Source organism: Macrotis lagotis, chromosome 1 (assembly GCF_037893015.1).
Source record: "Macrotis lagotis isolate mMagLag1 chromosome 1, bilby.v1.9.chrom.fasta, whole genome shotgun sequence".
Taxonomy (NCBI): Eukaryota; Metazoa; Chordata; class Mammalia; order Peramelemorphia; family Peramelidae; genus Macrotis; species Macrotis lagotis.
Window position 1 is genome coordinate 291,206,512 of NC_133658.1, and position 10,111 is coordinate 291,216,622.

At 35.9% G+C, this 10,111-nt stretch overlaps 1 long non-coding RNA gene and 1 pseudogene across 1 annotated transcript; one reads left to right on the plus strand and one right to left on the minus strand.

The window, feature by feature from the left end:
* The first annotated feature begins 1,990 nt into the window (after nt 1-1,990).
* Nucleotides 1,991-6,135, plus strand: LOC141516751 (uncharacterized). Its single transcript, XR_012476782.1, has 2 exons — nt 1,991-3,383; nt 5,967-6,135. It is a non-coding gene; the product is annotated as an uncharacterized LOC141516751 (long non-coding RNA).
* A 536-nt stretch (nt 6,136-6,671) lies between these two features.
* The window catches only part of LOC141493257 (sepiapterin reductase-like), a 4,185-nt pseudogene continuing 745 nt past the window's right edge, over nt 6,672-10,111 (minus strand).

Consider the following 10,111-nt stretch of genomic DNA (forward strand, 5'->3'; position numbering starts at 1 on the left):
ACCCCTGGAATATTAACTATTTTTTTTTTAAGGTTTCCTTTAGGGTTTTTTTTTTTAACAAGGCATATGGGGTTAAGTGGCTTGCCCAAGGCCACACAGCTAGGTAATTATTAAGTGTCTGAGGTCGGATTTGAACCCAGGTACACCTGACTCCAGGGCCAGTGCTTTATCCACTGCTCCACCTAGCTTCCCTGAATATTAACTTTTAAGAGGGAATATCCCACTCAATAATACCATCTACATCCAGTGGAAAACAAAACAAAACAAAAAACCAACCCACAGAATCTGAATAGACACATGTTCAGTTTTTAAAAACTTCTCATGCTTTTCCTCCTACCCCATGGTTTTTTTTCCCTTAGTTCTAATTCCTCACATACAAAATGACTAATATTTAACATTTGAAACACAAATGAACATGTACAACTTTTACAAGACTGTTTGCCACTGAGGGGAAAGAATTGGGAACGGAGGTTGGTAGAAAAATGTGTAATTTGTAAATATACAAGTGGATGAGTGTTAAAATTTTTATAGCATATACTTGAAAAAATAAAATATCAATCAAAAAATTGATATATCTGATCATGTTATTCCCCTTCTCAAAGAGTTCTAGTTCCTGCTTGCTTCTATATTATAAAATGCAAATATTTCAAGTTTGGCATTTAAAGTTTTTCACAATTTGACTCTGGCCTGTCTTTCCAAACTTACTCCATATTACTTTTCTTCTATGTTCAAGTCAAATTGGTTTATTTGTTGCCAAAAGGGACTTTATAGCTCCCTATATTATGTCTTTGCATGAAATTGCTTGTTAACCAGGAATGTACTTGTTCTTCACCTTTGCTTATTAGAATCCTTAGCTTCCTTTAAAGCTCAGCTCAAGTGACCACTTCTCCAGGAAGTCTATTGTGATTCCCCCAGAAATTATTTTGTATTTGCATATGAAACCTATTTCCATTCAAAGCTGTTTTTTTTTTATGAAGGGACACTATAAGGGAGGGTCTAATCTGATATACTTTAATTTACAATTAAATATTTCTGATCAAAAGTTGTTCTATCAGCCTCTATTTGAGGTCTGTAAGTCTGGGATGTTCACCTCTGCCCTTACTCAAGGCCTGTGTCTAGATAAATCTGAAGGCAAGCTTTCTCTATGTGAAACAGTGTAGTCCTCTTCTAATTTGCATCCACAAGGTTGACTTGCAAGTTGTGTAAACAATCAGAGTAAAGACCATCCTGAGAAGGCAGGAAACTGTCCTGGATATCTAGATAAGAGATTGAATAAATTCTTATCTTTATGACATTTTGGTAAAAGAGGAGACAGTAGTCCTGGGGCTAATGGGATCTTTGTCAGGACTGACATAGAACAAACTTTTTGGATGGGTAAGATAATCATAATCAATGACATTTTTATGTACAAATGTATAATTGGTTACCAAAAGTTTTATGATCCTTTGTTAAAATTCTATAAATATTGATTATTCAGTTAGTTCTGTATTGGCATTTGTAAGGATGCCATCCACCCATGAGTTTTGGCAAGATCCTAGAGAATGAAACTTCATTTATAAAAAAAACTAACTTTTTCATTTTTAGCTAAAGAAAATTATGGTTAACAGTAAATGGTGCTGTGACTTCGATCTAGGCTTAAATTTTAAAAAGGATAAAACTTTTCCTCTGGACGATTCATCCAAGGAATCTCTCTAAGCCTGGCAGGAGTGACTTGTCTAAAGGTGAGATTGTTATTTTTCAAACTCAAATTTCCCTAGTTTGTGAACTGTGTTCTTTTCTAAAGTGAAGTTCTCTGGGATTGTTGCTAGGGTTTGAGCAATTGCACAGGTTTGTGAAATTTTGCTTGTTTTTTGGTTTCCAGCTGAAGTGGGCATCAGGGCTTATTTCTTGATCTAAGGGAGGTATCTTGTTGGTAAGATAGTTCAGTGGTTAGTTTGGCATTTTTTTGTTTGATTAAAAATGTAAAGGAATATTTGCCTGGTATCTTTTGTCATATGTCTAGTGTGTTATATGTTACTTGTTTACTGTCTTTTTGGTGTATGGTTTTTGTGTATAGTTATTGTTGATATTGTTGAAATTATGAGCCAATTGAATTCAAAATCTAAGATCAGAGCTCCAGTAGAGAGAACTTCTGCTTTTTACATGATCAAACAGTATAATTCTAGTGATCACATATTTTGTCAAAGGTGACAAAAATTGATTGGTGACAATCTTCAGCTGATCTGGCTTAGGTGCGGATCATTTGTCAGCACTAATGTTAATTATCTTAAGACAAAACTAATTTTAAAAACCAACACAATATCCAAGAAAGTCTGAGGCCTCATTTTGAGCACATGGGAAAATTTCGCCTTCAAAAGCCCCTTACCCTGATAAGATAGCAGATGCAAAAAGTTCCTTGTCTGCTCCAGTTTCTAATTGTCCTCCAGTCTTGGTATCAAATCTCTCCCTACTGAGCCAAGAGAGCTGGCAGACCTAAATCTTTTCCTTTCCCCAAAAACTTCTAACATGGTTTCCCCAGCTTCAAATAAAAATCTGAAGCCTGAACTTGTTGGAATTCCTGCTTTCAAGGTAGTAGACACTCCATGTCCTCAGATGGAGAAGTACAGGCTGGATCAGAGGTTAAGCTTTACACTTAGTCACATTATAAATTTAAGCTATGGGTCAGGGATGTATTACAGACATTAAGGATTTTCCTGATCCATGTAAAGATCTTATTGGGTTTAATGATCAGTTTAAAGTTACTCCACAATCCTGAGATCCCAGATATTTGCCAGGTAACTATAACCTTAGTAGGCAAGGGGGAGGCAAAGAATTGGTTTAAAAAGGCAGATATCAAAGCTACTTTTGAAGAGCTCCAAAAACACAGATTGGGAAGCATGTCCAGATCAGGAAAACACTATGTACAAGTCTGAGTGATAAGAGGTGCCCTTTATGTTGCAATTCCGCTGGCATTTCCCAACCAGTGGACTTTTCAAAAATTAAAACTGATGTTCAGAAGCAAGATGAAACATTATTTCATTTGTCTGAGGCTTTTGATACAAATTCTCGCCTAAAGCATGATAAGGATGGAGAAGGACAGACTCAGTTTCTTTCTTCTTTTGTTAACAATCTATCAAGAAATATTAAGATAATTCAACCAGGCTAGCAGAACAAACATCCCCAATTCATTGTGGAATTAGCAGAACAATAGAGTCAAAATTTAATGGAGCAAAAAGAAAAAGATCTCCAAGAAAAGAGATAATTACGAGTAAAGCAGGATAAGGTGCTGACTATGCAGTTCAAACAGCTGACAGCCTCCATCCAAGACACACCTGGCAGTCTAAGGATCCAGCAACCAGGGTTTGTCATTATTTCAAAAAGCCAAGACACTGGAAAAAAAAAGTGTAAGTCTCTTCTCAAAGATTTAAAAAACAGTAAAAACAAGAAATTAAGAAGTCCTTCTGGAGTAGCTAGGTGGTGCAATGGATAGAGCACTGGCCTTGGAGTCAGGATTATCTGGGTTCAAATCCAGCCTCAGACACTTAATAATTACCTAGCTGTGTGGCTTTGGGCAAGCCACTTAACCCCATTTGCCTTGCAAAAAAAATCTAAAAAGAAAAAAAAAAAGAAGTCCTTCCCCACAGTCTTTCCAGATTTTTAAAACTTCTGTTCAGCTATTGTACTGCCTCCTTCTCCTGTGTTGTCCAATCCTCCCCCTGCTGCAATATTCACTGTGCCTGGCCCATGTAATGTCTATTTTTTCTTATCTGTTCTTTCCAGCAGTAAATATATTTTTGCTTTCAAATGGTAAGGTCAGCAATATGTATGGACACTTTTTTTTTTTAGTTTTTACAAGGCAGTGAGGTTAAGTGATTTGCCCAAGGCCACACAGCTAGGTGATTATGTGTCTGAGACTGGATTTGAACTCAAGTCCTCCTGACTCCAGGGTCGGTGCTCCATCCATTGCACTACCTGCCCGACAAAATTGTTTTTAAAAATGACTGGAATGTAACGAGGTTACCACATTTTTTATGTAACAGTTGTTTGAAAAATGGAATGTTCTCTGGATTTTACTCTGGTTTGTTGGGGATTTGTCACCTATTGTTTTTGTTTTCCTGCCAAGGTAGGTGCTGGAGATTTATCCTTAGAATGTACAGATTTATCTGGCACCATCTGTGCTGTATTTAGGGGACCCTCTAGCATGAGAGCAAGGTGGGTTTTCCCTGGAGTTCGGGGGCGCCTCTGGTTCAAGGTGTTTTATATGTGTTTGTTTTTAATTATGTGTTCTGTATGGTACAGTCACAGTGAAACTCTCAGCTGTCTCTGCATGGTCAGGCTTGTTGTCATGTCTCTTCCCTCTTGGGAGGGGAGAAGGGGGTTCTCTTATTTTCTATTACTTCTTTTCTGGTCTGATTGACTAGCAGGGTTTTGTTTACTGATTGGCAAATTATACATATAAGGGATCTAAAGAAATTGAAATTGTCCCTAAAATTATTTTTTGACTGGTCTTAATTAGCATGTTAAAATACTACTAATGATGATAATAATAATAATCTAGATTAGTGGTCTCTGTGTATTGCTCCCCCAGCAGCTCTTCTTTAGACTTCTCTGACTCAGATATCTAAGAAGAGGCACCCTGGACCTTTTTAGGGGGATTTGGGAAGACTGGGCCAGAGGTCCTAAAATCTCACAGCATAGGATGCCAAGGCACAATCTTTGTTCTACTAAACATTGTATCTTTAAACAGTGCTGGTTTAGTAAGTTCACATGAAATAATGAAGTGTTGATATCAGAATAAAGAATGGAAGCTGAAAATCTTCTGATACTGCTTCTCAGTTAAAAACTGCACAAAAAAGTTTTTGTTTTATTTTAAAAAAAGAGGAATATCTGTAATTTATATGTATATTTTAAGGACAGGTCCAGATTTTGGCTTGATTTAATTCAAAATTTAGTTCTGAAGAGAAAAGGAATAGGACTATATAAATTAAAAAACGTAGGGCCAGCTAGGTGCATAGTGGATAGAGCACTGGCCTTGGAGTCAGGAGGATCTGAGTTCAAATCAGACCTCAGACACTTAATTACCTAGCTGTGTAACCTTGGGCAAGTCACTTAACCACATTGCCTTGCCAAAAAAAAACCCAAAATGTATTAAAGTGATATGATCACCTTTTTAATGAGATAACCATACATGGGTTGATTTTCTATGCATTACTAAGTTCATATATTGTTTAACTTGAGTTTTTTTAAGTTGAAAAAATACATAATTTGGATTATGATATTGTGATGTACATGACTGTTCTAGTAACAGGAAATAATTGGGAATTTTAAAATTGTGCTATTAACAGAATGAATGAATTAAGAAAAACTAAATTTTTATATATTGTTGCTTACTGTAACCACAGTTTTTGACATTTGACTCATGAATTTCATAAGATTGTTATATATAAAGAAAATCCTGTAATCATAAAGAAAAAAGGATTTTTAGAACCATCAAGTCATAAATCTTTATCAAGAATTTTTTTTAGAAAATCTGATGGGCATTTAACAATTTTAGCCACCTGATTTTAGTAATTTATATTAATTTAATTGCCAATAAATGGGTTAATTATGTGATGTCACTCTTTAAAGTCAATGTTTGAAAGGAATTTGACTTAAATTTGTTTGTAAGAGTAATTTAGTTAGGCAGCAACAGGGTGGGGTGATGATCAACCTTGATGGACTTGTTCATTCCATCAGTGCAATCAGGGACAATTTTGGGCCTATCTGTGATGGAGAATGCCATCTGTATCCAGAGAAAGAATTGTGGAGGTTGAACAAAGACCAAAGACTATTACCTTCAATTTATTTGTTTGTTTGTTTATTTTTTATTTTTTACTTTCTCAGTATTTATTGAATTCTCTGAGGATGGGGGCAATCACAAAAGAAAACTGAAACACATTTTCATCCTAATGAATCTCTCTCTCTCTCTCTCTATCCCTTTCATACAGGAATGACATGATTTCAGCATGGAGCACTCCCAGTATGAGAGCTTCCTTGACCAAGACAGATAGTAACCAGTCTCAGAATTTAGCTTCAGGTCTTAGGAAGCTACTTGAGGGACAAACATGAGGTAACTTGTCCAGTCACAATAAATATCAGAATTGGATTTGAACTCAGCTTGCTGACTGCAAGCCTAGCATTGTGTTCTATGTGCCTTTGAAAGAGTCACAAAATCACCTCTTCTTCCAGTATGGTCTCCCTTTTTACTACCCCCCCCCCCAGAATTCTCCAATAGAATCACTCTATCCCTAACACTTCCAGTCTTGAGTAACCTGTACTCAGTAGGTTGGGCACCCAATGGGATCTTTAGGAAGGGGAAGAAAGAGACAATGCAGAATGGAGAAAAGAGTCAATTCTAGTGGAAGTCATATAAGAAATCAAAGGGAATGGAGGAGGCGAGGAGGGTACATCATGGCAGAGTGTAGAGCCCTGGACTGGGACTCTGAAGCCTTGGTTCAGAGACCCATTATGGCCTGGCTGACATGGAGTAGGTCTTCTGCCTTCTAATCCAAGGACTCTCTACTAAGTCATACCACCCCACCACCACCCCTCTCCATGAAAAGGTTGAGAGGCACTTGTGAAGAACAAGGAGGGGGAAAACAGGATGACAGGGGAAGGTGAATTGGTACCCAGATGGTGGAGGGCAACCAGTCCTATTCATCATAATAATCAATGTGGGTGCCTGACTCAAAAGGTCCAAGAGCTTCTGGACAGAGACAGAGCTGTCCAGCAGGGACTGGTTCTCTTTCAAATTGTTGATTATCTGTCACAACTCCAAGTTCTTGATTTTCTGTTGGGCTTCCTAATGCATGTCAGTGTCCAGAGGGCCTGGGGCATAGCTCAGCACCCACACACTGTATTCTTCCTCTGCCAAGACTCTGAATATCATGTCTTGGCCAGCCTTGCTAGCAAAATAGAGTCTCCAGCTCTTGAAGGGTTTCAGAGCACAGAGAGAAGAGGTGTTCACCACAGTTTGTTTCAGACCAGGATTGGGGGGAAAGACCTTGAGGAGCCTTGAGGTCAGGCAAAGAGTGGAGGCTACATTCAGAGCCCAGTAGCCATTGACTTCTGTTGGGTCAGCAAAATCCACGACAATTTTAGACACATCCCCTAAGGTACCTTGGGGAGGCAAGCATTAGAGCCGGCCCAGGATCGGCCTAGTCTCCATCTAGGGACCTCCTTCTGTACTCTATTACCTTCAATTTAGAAAAAAAAGAAACCTGTTATCTTATTATGTAATTTTGCTATCCCATACTTTATTTTTCTTTCTTAAGGATATGATTTCTCTCTCATCACATTCAACTTAGATCAATGTATACCAATGGAAACAATGTAAAGACTGCCTTCTATGGGGGGGTGGAGGGGGGGGGAAGCAAGAATAGGGGAAAAAATTGTAAAACTCAATAAATAAAACTTTCTTAAGAATAGAACAAAAGAGTAATTTAGTTAGATATATTTCTCAATGTATTAAATCAACAGACCCTTTTTTATCATATCTTGGAGTTCAAGGAAGGTGGCACATAGGAGTTCTGTAGAAATTGGGATTTATTACCTGTGAAGAATTTGTGGGATTAATTTATAATACTTAAAAATAAATTTTATACCAATTTAGGTTTGATAAATTCCAATTTCCAAATTTTTTTTGCTTTAAGATTGAACAAGAGGGGCAGCTAGGTGGCACAGTGGATAGAGCACTAGTCTTGGAGTCAGGAGGACCTGAGTTCAAATATGATCTCAGACACTAATTTACACTTATTAATTACCTAGCTGTGTGACCTTGGGCAAGTCACTGAACCCCATTTGCCTTGCAAAATCCTAAAAAAAAATTGAATAAGAAAGATGTCCATCACTTTGCAAATTCATAATTAATATATTATCCTTTTTTAACATCAGGGATTTTTATTACCATTTTTAAAAAGAGAACTCAGAAAAAGACTTTTGTAAAAATTATTTTATGTATTTTGTATAGGGTCTACTGGATTTTCAAATCTGTAAACTAATTTACTGCAAATAATGTGATGATATTCGCTTTTGGCTGTCATGGAAAAGTTTCTATTTTTTTAAGTTTACTGTTTATGAAACAATTAACTGTTGGGCTACTATTAAGTGCATTTAAAGTTTGCAAATAGAAAAATTCTCACTATGTTTTGAAATTATCATGTGTGAGATTAAGTTCCTGAGAAATCTCATTTTCTTTTTAAGACTGATATGCTTATTTGGGTAAAAGTGAATAAACATGAAATTACTGGATGTTATACTACTATGGCAAATAAGATCTGTAGTCATTTTGCATAGAACGGAAGTAAAAATAAATCTGTAGTCATTTCGCATGGAATGGAAGTTGTAAATGTCCCATGGTCAAATGAGGAATATTAAAGAACTTCCCTTCATATCCTCTGAAGAAATGTAAAGTTAAAAAGGCCCTCTATTTCTTTTGGTCTGCAGGTGGCATTTTGTACCCCCTTAGACTCAAAAAGAAAAAAAGAGGGGATTGATATAAGATTTAAGTATTTTATAACTGTAGTTTTGCATTTTAAAATATGGTAGTAATATCAAACATATTATGAATAATATTCTCAAGTATTTATGTATGTATATATCAGTTTAAAAATTTTTACTATTTATTATTTCTTTCTCCATTTTTCCTGCAATGATATCACCTTTGTATGTGTTGATTGTTACATTTAAAATTCAGAACATCTGTTTCATACGCAAGTATTAAAGCATATTAACTGAAAATTTTAAAGAAAATTTTTGTTTCTATGTGTTACATGTTTCAAATTTTTTGTGGTAAAATCACCTGTGGCAACATCGATAACATTTTGTGATTTTTTCATGTAATGTTTATTGTTAACACTATATGATCATAATCAAAATATGGCACAATTTCTGATCCTTTAGTCTATGGAGTTTAGAGAGGAATCTCTGTCTGAGTATAGGAAATAATTATAAAAAGTTTTCATGAGAATGAAATTGGCTATCTTAAGTCTGAAATCCAGGTATTAAAAGAAAAATGCTGGTGCATCATAGTCCATAGAAACCAGAAAAGAAAAAAAAAAAACTCAAGGGGTTTTGTTGAAATTTACAAGTGAAAGAGTCATTGGGATAAGAGTTGAAAGGGTGACTTTTCCTTATGATCTGAGGTTAGACCCTTTCTGACTCAGTTTCCCATGAATGTGACATTCAGAAAAATGTCTCTTACCTGATAGGTCTGGCTACCTACAAGAGCTCTGCCTGGAACAGACATTTAAAATACATAAGGGACCATTGATTTTCCTTTTATGTCCCTGACCTTTATAGTAAATTGCTATAATCTTGTCAGACAATCAATATTAAAATCAAGTATAGAAATTTAAATGATTTGGTCTACCATTATCTAAAATTCAAATTGACAGTCAAGTTAGTGAGTATTTTGGAATCATGTTTATAGTGAAATCCTCATTGTTATGGAAGGGTATTCATCAAGATCTCAGAAATTTCCAAAATTTCATTTAATGATGATCCTAAGTGTGATTGTTTAAAATATTAAGAAATTTTAACAAAAAAGGAAATATGAGTAATCTGGATTGAAGAGAATCTCTGAAGCTACATCCTAAATCATAGAACTGTATCAAGTGTTACAGAAGAAATGAATCTGAATCTCTTGCCTTTGTTATTTTGTATTTCGTATCTGTATTATCTATACAATCAAAAAAAGGAATTGCCAGGTAGTTAGGTGGTACAGTGGATAGAACACTGGCCCTGGAGTCAGGAATATCTGAGTTCAAATCCGGCCTCAGACTCTAAATAATTACCTAGCTGTGTGGCCTTGGCCAAGCCACTTAACCCCATTTGCCTTGTAAAAAAAAAAGGAATTGCCCCCCCTTTTGAATGTCTGTATTTTTTTAAAATTGTGATTATATTACTCATATGTATTACCATTATGGATCTTACATTACTTGCCTATGGTTCTTTTTTTTTTTAAAGTTTTTTTAGTTTTTGCAAGACAGTAGGGTTAAGTGATTTGTCCAAGGTCACACAACTAGGTAATTATTAAGTGTCTGAGGTCGGATTTGAACTCGTACGACTGTTTGCTTATCCACTGTGCCACCTA